A 16,236-nucleotide genomic window follows, 5' to 3' on the forward strand; every position below is an offset into this window, starting at 1 on the left:
CCTTCGCGGGATATAATTTCGACCTTTGATTGCTTTTTTAATAGGGAAATCGGCCGGGCATCGCTTGATTTATGAATTTCGAGGATACTTAGAGCCCGCAGTTGGAGTCATCGTCATATTTAGGCGATCTCGGATTCCTCCTCAGAGAGCCTTTAAACCCTAGTTTACTTCTTTTTTTCTAAGGGGGAAAAGGGGGGGGGGGGGGGTCTTTCGGTGGCGTCGGCTAGGGGTGCGGTTTCCCGCCGCCAAGTTGACCTCACTAGCGCCGGGTTGTATTAAGTACGACAAAAAAGCGGTGTGTCTAAAAATCGGAAACCAATAAATTCTTTTTCACGTTCACGCCTCTTTTGGCTGGCGTAGTGGATTACGAGGCAGATAGTTAAATAAGAAGTGTTGTTTGGCACTGTGTCAAGGACACTAGTTAGTAAACCATGCCGGAAATAGTTGAAACTAACAAAGTTTAGTATATAAAGCTCTAAATATCTCTCTAAAGTCGCAATGAATAGAGCCTGTGCACAGCTGCTGCGGTAACGTGTCCCACGGTAGTGTTAATTTTAGAACGGAGGGTGGAAATATGTAAAATAAAAAAATATGTTCAATATTAAATAAAAAAACAAATTTATATTGAGATTGCGCTGCCGGAATTTCGGCGTAAACTGAGCTTATGTGGTATTTTAATGGTAACGTTTGTTAAACAAGCAAAAAATGCTGCAGGAAACTAGTCGGGTTGGCATAAGCTTATTTTTTTTAATAATATTTTTACCCGTATATTATAATTGTTTAACGGCGTGTTATGATATTTTTATTCCCTCCATAAAATTAAACCAAAGAAATTGCTGAAATTGATATGAAAAAAAAATCGCTCACATAAATGAAGGTGCAACAGAGAAAAAATAGCAAATCAGTAAATGACACTGAAGTAAGACGCCAAAGACAAGACACACGAAGATGAACGCAGGACGGAGATATGGTATCTTTTTTAATGTCCTCATCCTTACCGCTTTTTTTTTTTTTCGTCCTTTTTTACTCTTTCAATTCTTCTCATGGTGATATTGTAGTTCGCTGTCATGCGGGGTCAGCGACCCGTAATGGCGGATTGATTTCGGGGAAATCGGAAGTTCGGAAGGGCTCGCGGAAACCAAATGCGCGAAGGAAACTAATAGACGAACATAGAAAAGTGTGAGCGTTTCTCTATGGCCTTTCTTTTAGGACGTTTCCTGAGCGTCAGCCATCCATCTGTGTGCATTTCATTAGTCGGAATACTATGTGCTCTTGCCCCGTGTCTGATGTCCCGCTTCCGTCTGCTGCATCCTGATGACCATTTGTGGGAGAAACTTGTTTTGGTTGGCCTCGCTCTCGCAAAACGAATCACAATCGACTTTGCCCTTTCGCGCGAGCTTTTCTAAATCACGCAGTTGCTTTCCTTTCTTTAATTGGAAATCAGAAGTATGAGTTTGCACTCGGTTTGCTCTTCGGTTACCTGGAACAGATAAGGCGTCTCCTGTTGTGCGTGTGTGTTTACGTACGCGTGTGTGCGCGCATGCTTGTCTGCATGTTTGTATGAGAGTGGGTGCGTGTGTCTGTATTGGAGTGCATGTAAGTGTGCATGGGTGCATGCGTGTACGTGTCTTGTCCGCGTGCGTACCTTAGCACCTTCGTGCGTGCGCGTGTACATATGTGTGCGGCTATGGGCGTGTAGGCCTGCCTGTTTATGCGTGTCGTGTGTGTGTGTGGGCTTTTACTGAGTGTTAATAGGCAAGAGCTAGGAATTAACCTATGTCATTCGACACCGAAACGTTTATGCTGAAAGCGGAGATCCTTGCGGAAAGTCTTGGAATATTTGTCAGACTTCTTTGGCGTTTTAGAACTTTCTAAAGCTACGCATTGATTCTATAGGCTTTTTTTTTTATTTTGTAATAAAATCGCCAAAGAGCGCAGTAAACAAATGGGATTGTAGGCCCGGCTCTTTCTGCATACTAGAGTTCCTCGATATGCTCCCCCAAAGGGGGAGCAGAGTTGCGCATTTGTTTCCCCCGCGCCGCCACGCCGCTATTCGCCGAGATCCATCACGTGAGGAGCAAAGCATTCGGCGCCGTGCAAGAAAGCCACCTTTACGGTCGCTACGCCGACGTTGCTCGTGCCCCGGCGTATGTTCTCCTGCTTTCGCCTCCTTCTCCTCCTCTCCTGTTTTTGATGCGCGGCGGCGCGCGCGGCGCCGCTTTTCGCCAAATTTAGTCACGTGAGGAGCAAAGCATCCAGGGCGTGCAGGAAAGCCGGCGCTACGGCCACCCGCCGAGGTTGAATGCGCAACTCTGCTACCGTATGTAGCTATATACAGGAACCCTACTGCATACCGTCGTCTAACGAAATCTGGAGGGGGCAGCGAAATTAAAACTGCCGTTCGGGGTTTATTTTTTCGCTTTCGGTGTGAGATTGAAAACGCCTGCCAGGTATATACAGCACACGGTATAAGGCGGAGAAAAATTTCAGTTTTTATTTTGGTCATCCTAGTCAATATTTCTGATTCTTTATTTTATTTCACAATACTGCCAGCCCCTTCAAGGGCCAAGGCAGGAGGGGGTAATACAAACACGGAAATCAAATACAGCACTGCTTTCAAATATCAACATTCAGAACAATCTCCAGGGTCTGCACCACAAAAATATACACCTCAAGCACCGCTTTCAAAATCAACCTTTGGGAACCTCACCCCAAAAATATACACTCACAGATACACCCACAAGAAGGGTCACACTTACAGGTGAAACAATACGTTTATGGCATTTTCGAATTCAGAAAGGGATTCCAGTGCAACGACACTAGCAGGAAGTTTATTCCACAGCTCTACCGCCTGAACAAAAAATGACTGTTTAAAAATATTTATACGGGCATCAATGGCGGTTAAAACTTTCTGGTGGTGCAGGCGATCTAGCCGGTAGCTTTTCAGCTTCACATATTTGGATTTATCAATTCTAATAATGTTGTATATTTGAAAAAACAATTTCAGGCGCTGGAACATTCTTCGGTTTTTTAGTGGCTGCAAACCAGCCTGTCGTTTCAGCGTCGTAACAGATGTAGTACTCCCAAAGTCAGAAAAGTTTGAGCGCACTGCCAGTGACTGTTCGTTTTCAAGCTCCCTTGAAAGTGTGACCTGCCAGGGATCTCAGACTTCGGATGCGTACTCTAGGGTCGGTCTTACTAGAGCTTTATACGCAAGAGTCTTAACCGAAGGAGGTGTCCTAAACAGCCTTCTTCGCAGATACCAGAGTTTTTTTTTATTGCCTTGTTTTTTATATAGTCCACATATTTGTTCCATTTTATGTCACTCGTGATAATCACGCCTAAGTACTTGTAGCTATCAACTTTGGGCAGTTTAACTGCATCAAGCTCATAATCAAAATACAATGCATTCTTTTTTGTTGTAATATGCATGTATTTAGTTTTTCCGGTATTGATTTTCATGTTATTTTCGCTGCACCATGCCGAAATATCGGATAAGGCATTATTCAGTTTAACCTGGTCATCCACGGAGGTTATAGGAGTGTATATTATGCAGTCATCAGCAAACATTCTTGTGTTTATTGGCCGGTTACTGTTAATAGTTTCTTGTTGCTATTTTTACTGTATTTTTACATACAGCCCCTCATTTATTTCTTGTCTCATTTCAGGTTACCCATTAGTTGAAATTCGTCTTTACATTTGTATAACGTTGCTGTTTCCAACTCTTCTTTTTGGGAGGTTTTGCTTGGTTAACAATTCTGTGTGCCGGAATTGATTTTTTCCGCCATTCGAAACCAGCATCTGAGGAGCGCTGGTCCTGCTGTGTTGGTCTGTTATAAAATGAATAGGTGGGCTAGTTGGTACATGTTTAACTTGTGAAGCGCCTAAGAAACGGAAAAGACGAGACAGGATCAAACCCTAACTTACAACTGAACGTTTTTTTTTAAATACACTTTCAACTTGTATACAAATTCAGGCTCCCGACACCAAAAGAAAAACTCATATATGTATGTAACGCGAAACAAGTAATATTCATTACTTGTTACTAGATACCTTTTTTGTTGGCAAGTCGCGGGTTCTTTCATTTTTGCGAACGGGAACGAATATTGTATTTTGGTAATTTATATAAAAACAAAAAGTTATATCTTTCTTTTTTTGTTTTGGAGTTTAAGAGTGCTTGCCATTTGGTGCAGGTAGGGGTTTGTCAATGATGACTCACTTATCAGGTTTGCCTTTCAGTTGGTTTTGATATAAAACAAAGCATATTCTACGTCTTTTCATTCTGTAGTTTGGTCAACATTAAAAATTTACGGGTAAAATATGTTTGAGTGGCATTACCAACATAATTTGGGTTTTTGTAAACGCTCTGCGTGTCGCATTACATCAAGATAAGTGTGCGATTTACCAGATACTCTCACATCACTAATATTTTTTCAACAAACTCGTTTTAAAAGACCCAGTAAGGCGCATAGCGCTTTCTCTTATTTGACGAAACAACGGAGCAATAATGAGTTGTTTTGTTTTGATTTTTAACATGAAATATTAGCGGGAAAAATAAAAACAAATAATGTCACCGGACAAATTAACCACCCTGATAGCGTCTGACAATGACAAGAAATGTGAATGTTGGCAATCTTTAACATTCGAGTGACTCTAGTTATGACGTCAAAAGAGTGAGTTACCTTTAATATCCAATAAAAAATACACACTTGTGTGTTAACGCCCTAACCCCCTTCTCGGTTTACAGGTCTTTTCAATTTCGAAAAGTTTAAGGGTTGAAACTTTAAATGGTAGTGGTGTGTCTGTGTCCCGCCACTCGTTCTACCACTTTACCCCTGAGGATACTTGCTTCATCAAGGAGATTTTTCTAAATCATTCGTTTATAGAATAACACCCGCGAAGAACATCCCACATTGCTAAAAATAACACGGTCCAATATATCTTCTATCAATGAACATTAAATGTACCTTAAAAAGATTGTTAAGTAACTTATTTTATAGTTTGTTACAACGCAAAACTGTAGCAGAAGCGCTGCCTCTGAATTTGTGCAGTAAACAAAACCTCCGTTCAATGAAAACGTTTTTTTTTTCTTGCCCTACCGCCTGGAACACTGCAAAAAAAGTGAACTTATTATTACGTACAGCCAATTAAGAAAATTATACTATAGGATGTGCTAAACCATTACCTAAATTGTATTTATCACCTGCCACTCAGCAAAAATGTAATGGATGAAGGCCACTATAGAACAACAGCGCTTATCTATGAGGGCGGAGCTCTTTTGCAGATTTTATGTTTCAATAAATTAACTTTGCTTCAATCCCTAAATTATCTCAAGAATGTTATTTTCGTATAACTTTTTACACCAAACCTCACACATATCCCTATGTTTAAAGCCCGGTAAAAGCATCTAGCACCCAAAACAATAAAAATAAATAGGTTTCTGATGTTTATCCCCCCCCCCCCCCCTTCCAATCCAACCCCACCTTTGTTTACTCGGCCCGTGAGCGCTGGTAGCGGTTCAAATATTTTTTCTTGCACGCGATTTGTTTTTGTATAACATAACGCTCGTTTCTTGTTCGCGTATTTTATCTCATTATGTGATCGTCATGCATATGTGCTGAGGAGTTCGTGTTTGCACGTGTTCAGATCCCACGCTTCTTCGCTGTTCGCGTCAAGTGGCACAAAAAAAAAATCGTTTGTTTTTAATGACCGAGTCTGTTTTTCGGCCATTTAAGTATTCACTGAAGAGTCTATGGTTGTAAACAATGCCTTACATAATGCGCTTTACTGGCACGCAGTGGCGACCCGCTAATACCAGAGACTTTTGAGGCTGATATCATTTTGTGGCTTGATAATAGAAGTGTCGGCGCCACTTCTGTGATTGTGTGCAGCAAATGATTGAATTGCTTGTCGAAAAGGTCAACTTTGAGTGCGCAGACATCAGGGGTGTTTTTCGACTGATTTCTTTTTGTATTTGGTTACTGTTGTTTGCAAAGAAGGGGAAAAGGAGACGTATGAGTTTTCGTCAGCCCACTTGTTTGTCCTTCTGTGTGTCCTCTACTATTATGTTTTAAAGAAATTACGGTGAGTGCACATGCGAGCCGGTGGAAGTTGACCGTGATGATTTTAATCCGAGATTGGGACAGGAGGACATTTTTTTTACAAGTAAAGAGAAAGTAACAGGGACAGACAGCATCTCTAACTCAACTCAGCTTAGTTATAAATGACTTTTCTCATTTATAACTAAGCTGGGTAATGGGAAACATTTTCGTTTGTTTTTTGGTAACTGGCGCCATAATGCTCCATGCATAAGAGAGCACTGTCGGTCGCCATTTTTCCATCGAAGATTTCAAATATAATTTATAATTTTTGAATAAAATTATGATTAGTGCAGAATCTTTGGCATCTCGTTGGGCCTTTAGCGATAAATTTGGGTGGAGATTGAGCGTTCGGCGATGCTTATTTCAATATTTGCGGGGAAAAAATCTTGTATAATTTTTGGGGGGACATCCTGTACTCTTATATTTGCTTGGCAAATTACTCGTTAAATATTCGTTTTCCAAGCGACAACATCTTCCTCTTTAGCGTTCGTATCGGATATAAGGTTTGTAACTAGCTTTACAAAAGGACGTTAAACAGTATCGCTGGACGTTTTTGATTCACAATATCTTATTAAATAATTGTCGCCCGGGATTCAAGCGAGATCAAAAATAATTGATTAAGCCACGCCTATGATTTGAATACAAATTGTTTCGCTTGTTCTTCTGCAGGCTCGTATATTGTGAGCATATTTTCCACATCTTCGAATTTAGATATAGCCGCGTATCGGCCAACAGCGCATCCATCGCTATTCACTGACGCGTAAAAGACGCTGCTGGCCCCAAGGCAAGGACCGATGCTTGGAGTGTCACATCGTCTATGTTTTCTCTTCCGCATGCCAAAAAAAACAAAACAAAAAAAAACCCAGCAAAATATACATTCTTAAGAGATATAGACCGTTATACTGGGCTGAAAGGAGAATGGGAAATGAGCCTCCATGGTTTGAAAAGTTCAGGCACAAAGGGCACCGGAACTGCACGAAGGATGAGAACCAGCACGTGCCCTTTCCTTTTCTTGCCCCGGCGATTGCGTTAAAATATCCGGATGTACGTATGTAGATGACGCCGCAGTCGAGCAGAAGGGCGGCACTTACAGAGCCTTATCGGAATATTGTTTAAGTATGAGAATTTATATAGCGGTCTTTGGAAGGACTGCGCCAATGAATCACACAGAAAACTTCGCTTGGAGTGTTATATTATAATTAAAGAACGGCCACCGCTCAAATCTACAAAAGCATCAGGAAAAAAAAATCTTCGACTTTTTTTTTGTTTTTTTTACTTGGAGTGGCAGAAGGCTTTTGGGCGTTATGTAGATTCCTATTTGTTCGGAAGCGCAGCAGGCGACAGCGAATGAAGACGAGGGGTGACAAGAAGAGATACTGATAGGCCGGGTCTGCGTGATTAGCATACAAAAAGGCATGGGGCGAAACGAAGCAGTAACAAGGACTGACGCGACTGGGTGACAGAAGAACAGAAGGGTAATGCTGGAAATGGAAACTTGAAACAGGAACCTTGGGCGCAACAGATGTCCATGTTGCTTTAGCAAGCGTCTGGCGTCCACCGAAGAAGCAAATAACCGCGGAGCCTTCTCGCTTCACTTCTTGTCGTGGTTTCCCTTTTTTCTCTGAAAGAAGAAATTAAGAAATTGTGTGCCATTTCTTGGCTCTCTTTTTGTCGCGTTCCACCAATTCCTAGCGTCACCATAACTTCTTTCTTTTTTGAGTGTTTTCAACGTCTCATTTCTAGTAGAAGCCTTCACGTTTCCCTACCATTTGCGTTAAATGCAGGAGTGTTTTTTTCTAATAACAAATGGGGCCCGATGCTAGAAAAATATGATGTACAAGGCAGGATCTGAGAACAAGGAAATTTGGAATGTCAGGTGTGGGGAACAAAGCAGACGGAATGGGGAAATAGGAAGGAAAAGAGCGTGAGGAGGGAAAGACAAATGTTGAAGATACTTCTAAGTTCAGTTTAGCGAGAAAAAGAATGAATAGAATAATGTTTATGACTATGGGGAGAAGGGAGGGAGTGTAATATTAAAGATATTATATAAAGGTAAAAGGTTTTTTTTTTCGTTAAAAAGACGCAAACCATACTGGCAATCTGGTCAACAGCGTGGAATATGAGGACGTTAGAGGTAACGCAAGAAAAACTGGGAAAAAACTAGTTTTTTTTTGTGGATGTGACATCCACTAAAAAAACCTAGCTTTTTACTCGCTTGTTTTTTTTTATTTTAGAAAAAATGGATTGCGAAGAAGGCTATGATGTGCAATCCGCCAGATTAAAAGAGGATGATCTTTCTTTGTTTTTTGACTCAATCCAAACTTCTTTTGATGTTGTCATGATGACTGAAACGTGGTATAGGGATCATGATAATTTTTTTGTTCTTCCAGGCTACACTCATTTCTTTTTAAACCGCAGTCATAGTCGCGGTGGTGGCGTTTCATTGCAAACTCGTGCCTCTGGTTTTGAAATACTCAGTGATTATTCTATTGTGACCCGAGATTATGAAATACTTTGTGTTAAAAAAGGAAATCACATTTACTCTGTTCTATATCGTCCTCCAAATGGTAATGTTTTGAGTTTCATGCAATTTTTAGAAGCGGTGTTTTGTTTTGCTAATCAAGAGAGGTACCTCTTGTTTCTGGGTGGTGATTTTAATATAAATATGCTTGAAGATTCTCATCTTAAAGATGATTTTGTTGGTTTATTGACTTCAAACAATTTTTCCAATGTAATTATCCCTCCAACACGCATCACATGCACCACGTCGACATTGCTTGATCTATTTCTAACTAATCATGATGAAAATAATATTAGTGCTGGTGTGCTTAGTAATGGGATCAGCGATCACCTTCCAATAATCATGTTTATCAAAAAGAATATGTCAGATAGCGCAGTTTCAAACTTTTCAACAATGTCTCAAGACATAAGTTCTAGGACACTGGAAGAATTTAGAGAAACAATCAGCACTATAGACTGGAGTCCTATGTTTAATTCTACAGATGCTGATGAGTGCTACGATGTTTTTATAAGTACTTTCAAAAATGCTTATTTCACTTCATTTCCAATCAAATGCATCCGTCGAAACAAGAAAGCTAGGAAGCCGTGGGTAAATGGTCACCTTTTGAAACTCATTAAAAATAAAAACGTACTTTATGACTCTTTTGTGAAAACACGAGACGAAGAAAATTTACGCGAATTCAAAAAGTTAATAAATTTTGTTAACGCTCAATTAATACAAGCTAAACAGCTTTATTACGCGGCTAAATTCGACTCATCCAGTTTAAGGCAGCCCGATATAGTCTGGAAGCAACTGCATTCTCCTCTGCGTAGCCAATCTAAAGATACAGCCATCGTAAACATGACTATAAACAATGAAATTATTTCCGGTAGTGAACTTGCAGATAAATTCAATGATTACTTTGGGAGTGTCGGGAATAGCACTTACAATAGTTTTGCCAAAGGTAACGTCTCCGCACTAGCGAAACTATGTTTTTGAATTTCACAGATACTGCAGAAGTATCCTCGGTGTTTATGAATATGAAAAATAGCCGTAGTCGTGATTGTGATGACCTCTTAATCAAACCTGTTTAATTTGTACTTGATTTGATATTACCATGCATAACTCATTTGTATAATCTCATATTATCATCTAGTGTATTTCCTAAAAACATGCAAGTTGCTAAAGTTTCTGTCCTCTATAAGGGCGGGGATAAAAATGACATGAGTAATTATCGCCCCACATCGATTCTTCCTGTATTTTCGAAACCAATAGAAAAGATAATATATTCTCGACTATTCACCTTTTTTGAAAAATATTCTGTGTTGACGGGCTCGCAATTCGGTTTCAAAAGGTGTAGGTCTACAGAAACTGCTTTATTAGTACAAAAAGAGACAATATTAGAAAATTTCGAGAGTAAACTTTTAACGTTGGGGATCTTCGTAGATTTCAGTAAAGCATTTGACCGGATAAATCAAAGAACTCTTCTTGATAAATTAGATTGTTGTGGTATTCGAGGAGTTCCATTAGCACTCATTTCGTCCTATTTAAAGTACCGTTCCCAATACGTTTAAATTAATAACAACAGATCTTCTATGCAACGCATTAGTTCCGGGGTCCCTCAGGGAAGTATTCTAGGCCCATTATTGCTTATCACTTATGTTAATGATATTGTAAATATTGAAACGTCTGCTAAATTTATTATATACGCGGATGATACCAACATATTTTTTTTCTGATTCTAGGGAAGGGGTGCTCACTTTCAAAGCGAATTATTTTTTAAATAAATTAAAATCGTGGGGAGTTATGAATTCCCTTGTTATTAACACATCCAAAACAAAGGCAGTTTTATTTCAGTGTCCAGGACCACGCATTAGGTTGTCGCGCGATTTGTTTTTGGGGGATTGTGCGATAGAGTGCGTCGATAGTATAAAGACGTTGGGAGTAATATTTTCTTGTCACATGTCCTGGAATAATCATGTTGCCTATATTCATAAAAAGCTATGCAAAGTTGTCGGAATACTGAATAAATTCAGGCACATACTTCCGGTAAATATTAAAAAAACTAATTTACAATACTCTGTTTTACCCTGTGCTCTGCTACTCCCACCTGGTATGGGGTTTGACTACCAAGGGCAACATTAACAAATTACGCCTATTGCAGGAAAAGGCACTCAGGATAATCGAAAATGTTCCGCGTGACTATCATTCCCTTCCTCTATTTTGAAAAACATAAAGTCATTGATATAACCAATTTGTATGCACATAGACTGATAGCTAATTATCAACGATCCGTAAGAGAAAATAATGTCATTTCTTTAGATCTTGGTAATCTAGAAGCTTTAGATCTTGGTAATCGAGTCTGTATATCCATCGCGACGTAGGCCCCCCTGGCGTATTCCCTTTTCAAGGACAAATTTCGGTCTACAAAGATATCGCCACCAGTTACCACTTTTATTAAATACCCTGTTTTCCCGTGATATTGAAATGCACTCCATTAGTCATTGTTCCATTCAAGAAGCTTTATAATAAGTAACCACCACTTTTTTGTAAACTTGATTGCGAAGTTGAATTCTTTATGTTTTTCTCGTGTTTATCCTCTGTATATGTGTATGCCTATGTATGTGTGCACATATTCGTTCTTTTTGACTGTATGTGCCGGTGCCGCTCTTACCTTGTTGTGGGGCGCTGGGACTCGTCAAGCTGCAGACCTGCAGCTTTTTTTCCAGCGCCCCTGTCACAAATCTACCGTTTGTGGCAAAAATAAACGAATTTGAATTTGAATTTGAACAAAAATGGGGAGCCCGAAGAGAGCCAGAATCGGGATAAAAGTGGAAAAGCAGGCACAAAATTGAAAATGAAGAAAAAAACAAAGAGGGGAATATTTTTTTATACTATAGTTTGAGGGGTTTAAGAAGACGAAGTATTATTAAATTAATATGATGTTCACTTCCCGCCATGAAAACCAAATATACCAGAGATGCCAACCAAATGAGATATCGGAGAGGAGATTGCGTTTTGGGAAGCACAAAAGGAATCCTCAAGGAATGTGACACTGTGATACAGCGTATCAGTATATAGAGCAATTTTTTTGTCTTGGGGGGGGGGGGGGGGGGGGGGGAAGCAGAGCGGAAAAGAGGAATAGGAGAAGGAAAGTGACCAAGTAAGTGCAAATGCTAACAGTCAGGCATTCGTGCTGGTCAAATCACAAAGAGTATAATTATGCAAAAACTTGAAGCCTTTAAGTTTATCACCTGGGTATTTATCTTTTGAGAGGTACCAGCCTATCTCTTGGCGATTCAGGTTTTTTTTTGTGGATTTGTCTTTCATTATACTTTATTGTTTGTCGGATTAATTTTTTCCATAGTAATGTCACCTGTTTTGTTGTCTTTTTGTCTTACCGGTGGCGTACTTTCGCGTCGGTAGACCGGCGCCCTGGCGTGGAATGTTTCCGTTGATTTTAGCTTTTTTTCAATACCACTGGACACATGCAGCCGTCTGGTTGTTCGGAAAAGACCGTTGTCATTGCAGAGACGGTGCTTAGGGAGCAATTACGGTCACGTACGGAAAAGGAAACGTTTTTTCTTTGACGAGTACAGAAAACAAAACGAGACGGAATATGTTGCCTTGATATGCTTCTGCACTAGAAAAGCGGTTTCCTCAAGGGTTCCTAAAATTTTCACTCTATCAGATTTTTGTTTTTTTCGTTCGAGAATTTACGGGACGGGTTGGGCAGAGAAAAAGAAAGTTACAACGGTCCTCCGCTAAAACGAATTTTGTGGTGTTCTGTAGCATGTAGCCAGCATAATTTTGAGCGCCATCACAATGGAAGTTCTGTAGTGCTAGTAATGGTTACCATAATTATACTCAATTAAAAAGGTTATATTTCCAACATAAAAGGCTCTCTTGGGGTCAAAATATGTTGTATTTTTCTCCGCTCTCACGTAGGTACTCTACTGGCCCGAAGATTAGATGTTGCCAAAACCGGTTCTTGCGACACTTTTAACACCTAAATGCATGTACCTTTCAAACCCTTGCCGTCGTCTATACTAACCGGTTGTTGTTGTAAAACGCACAAGAACAAAGTATTAGCTCAAGAGGCAGAGGACTTGTGCAAACGACGCTTTACTTTATAGAGCTGAGTTGGAGTGAGATGAGCGAAGTAAAAAGAACGCAGGTGTTTCTGGAATATGGGTCATGTGACGCCCTCAGGTGGAGACGGCTTCTATTAATTTTAATTTGGCTGACAAAAGAGATTAGCGAGGATACGGAAGCGGTCCCGGAATTCAGAAGACAGCGCCCCAAAGCTGGTTCTCTCCGGCGGTTGAGAAAAAAGGCGATGCTCGGGTGAAAAAAGCGCCTTGACCTCCTCCTCACCGCATCCTTCAAGCTCCTCTCCCCTCCTTATGTATACCTTAAAGGCCCCAAAAACCTAATTGAATAATTAAATAAATAAAAAAATAAACTGAGGAAGACAGAGGAGTAGCACGGTGCCATTTCTATTTGAAAATGGTGACCTCAATTTCACTTCGTCTCTCTGACGTACTATAAATTATGTGTGACTGAGTTAGGTCTGAAAACTGGAGTCGTCTTTTTTTAAGCACGGGGTGCTTTTGTTTTAATGCTAAAATGTCAAAATTTTCTAATTGTCTAATTAAAAAAATGAAAGACGTTTACAACACCCTGTAACACCGAATTAGAGCGCAGCTCTTGAGGAGGACGGAGAGGTACTGAGGGGAGGGTATACCCCTCAATCCTTCTCCTCACCTCCTCAACCTCTCTGCTACTCCTCCTCCCCTCCTCCTCCGATCCTCCTGCTCACCGCACCCTTCAAGCTGCACCCCTCCTCTCCTCTTCCTCCCTCCTCCCCTCCCTCCTCTCCTCCTCCTCCCCCTCTTCCTTCCTCGTCCTCCTCCCCGCGCGTTGCATCATGGGAAATGTACCATAATGCACCGCGCGGTACCCTTGTGACGTCACGTGTGAGGTCACGAGTGACGTCACGAGGGTTTCGCGCGGTGCATTCTGGGACCTTTCCCATAATGCACCGCACGGTTACGCCGACGCCGACGCCGCTCAATCCGGAAACGGGCGCCTAAGAACTGCGCCCTAAAGAAAAAAAATGCACGTTAAGACAAGATTTGCATTGAAGCACGGTACGTGGGTGAGTTCTTTGGCTGCAGGGAATAAGACGTTTTTGATCGGGCTTTTTTTTTTTTTTTATCTGACTTTAATTTCTCGCAGTCTTACCCGTCCATGCAGTTCTGCTTCCTTTGAGGGCTCCATAATATTTTTGCCATATGAATGGTGCTAGTATTTAGTCCGGGAAACTGCATCGAACTTGTCGGCTTTTCCAAGGCTGACGTTTATTACAAGCAACAACCATCTTCGACACTTTCACCTGGAGTGTAAATCATTTAAACGCCCTTCGGTATAGCGTAATGATATGTTTTCTTGACGTATGTTATGCGAAAACTGCAAGACGCATTTTTTTTTTAATTTCAAGGGTATCATTGACCAAAAGGTCTAGAACTGTGAGCATCTTAGTTTCATGATGACCACAGTTTTAGACCTTTTACTCAACGATAATCAATTTTTTTTTACTTTCAATTATTATCCAAACAATATTTGCAAAAGTTGAAGTTGCTTAGGAGCCCAAAACGCAGAATCACCCGCTGTGATGTCACTAGCGTGTGTACCGTGTCGCACCGACCCCAGAATGTTTGTAGGTGCGTAGGGTGTTTGTGTCGGTTCTTATCGTTATAAGCCTAGTTAGAGAATCGTCGTCCCCTAAAAACCGCTCTCCTCTCCAGGAGAATAAAGCCTCTGGATAATTAAATCAAACTTTTTCTAATTTATTTCCTTTTGCGTGAAGATGTAGTAAAGCACGCTTCGCCTGGCAGTAAAAGGAAGAATTCCTAACTTTTCTCGTCCCTTAAACGGGAAGAAAATTTCGCTGGAGTGTTCTCATTCCGTTCTGGGGCTCAAGCGTAGCGGCTGCCTTCGAAGAAAATGGTGTTAACGTGCATCTAGAAGCGCGGCGTGTCTTCTTGAGAGACGCCTGGCGTTTCGGTACAGCGAAACAAAAAGAACCAAAACAAATCAAGCGCGGCCGCATTCACGCGAATCATTCCCTTCTCGCTGAGTATGTTCATTTCTATCCCTATCTCACATCTCCAGTTGTTCCGTTTTAACTCGGAGGTGCCAGCGGTCGCTCACCATTTCTTGTTTAGATAGCAAATCCAGAAACTGCGCAGTAAATAATCCCAAAATAACCTGCAAGCACGCACGCACGAACGCACGCACACACACACACACATACAGATACACACACATACGCACAAACAAAAAAAAACATTTTCCGAATTACAATTCCATGGTTCGGGACATGGCTTATTACTTCGGAGTCCCCATGTGAAGAGCTTCATTTCTGCTGCATCATAGGGCACTGAGATATGGGGCGCCTTGACGATCAGACAAGCTGCATTGGCTTCATCTTTTGGGGTTTAACAGAAGCAGGCAACTCACTTTCCTCAAGCCGCCTACACACTTAAAATGCATCATACAAGCAACAGACCGCAAGCAGTGTCAGAGGCGTCTTCCTTCTTTGCATTTGTATGACGGTCTTGACGCGTTGGTCATGCGAAGACTGTCTATAGGCACGTTTGAGGCATACATATAAATGAAACAAACTCGCTTGAAAGCCGCGTCTATGGTATGATGTATGAGCAGAGTGCGCTGAGGCTTAAGGCTCTATCCAAAACAAATCGATCTCACGACGTGTCGAGAGGTACTCATACTTTTAGAGATAACTGGCGCCACCTAGGAGAAAACGGGGTACAATAGGTTTCTGGTATGAAAACACGTGAACACGTGCTCGAGCAAGCGCGGACACTCACTCGACCACGGAAGCAAGATCGGGCTGGCTCTATTGAGCTGCAGTGATCTAGGCTGGGCTCCCCCAGAGTTCCTTTTGTGGCTTACTTTTTCGCCCCAAGTTCTGTTTATATAGGATGCTCCTTCCCTGTCGTTTCTAATCCGGGCATTGTTCGCGTATTTTGATCCAGAATTTTCTGAGATGGTCCATTGACCTATGGCAACGATCCCAAAAAACCGCGCGCGAACTCCCTCATGATTGTCTTAGCAATGAAAGAGGGAAAGGGAGGAGTAGTGCGGTTGCTCGCCTTCCCTCGCCCGCTCGCCTGTGTACCTTCATCGTCTCCGGCACTTCTGTCGGCCGCTATAACTTGTTTTGTACCTACGGCCGTTTTCGCCATTCCTCTCGGCACAGCGGACGTGCGCTGCATGTTTTTCAGCGGGCCTATTGCCGACTCTTCGAGGAGTTAGTGTGTAGCTATAATGATAGAGGTGAGTTGTGCGAAGAGTGGGTTTTTGCGGTGGCACATCTTGTGCCGCCACAGGTCGTCTATGGCTCTGCGTCGACTAACGAGCATTTAACTAGGGAAACGTGTACTTATCATAAGAACAACAACAGGAAAACGCAAGGATTGGATAGAAACAGATGAAATGGAGAAAGGTCAGGCATGGGGAGTCGTGGGAAAGACGATATTGGTTGAGTGCGTACGGGAGAACACGAAGTCCCGGAGAATGGTAAGTTAAGAAAGGAACGGAAATAAA

The sequence above is a fragment of the Ixodes scapularis genome, unplaced genomic scaffold (genome assembly GCF_016920785.2).
Source record: "Ixodes scapularis isolate PalLabHiFi unplaced genomic scaffold, ASM1692078v2 PGA_scaffold11__112_contigs__length_91849675, whole genome shotgun sequence".
Lineage (NCBI taxonomy): Eukaryota > Metazoa > Arthropoda > Arachnida > Ixodida > Ixodidae > Ixodes > Ixodes scapularis.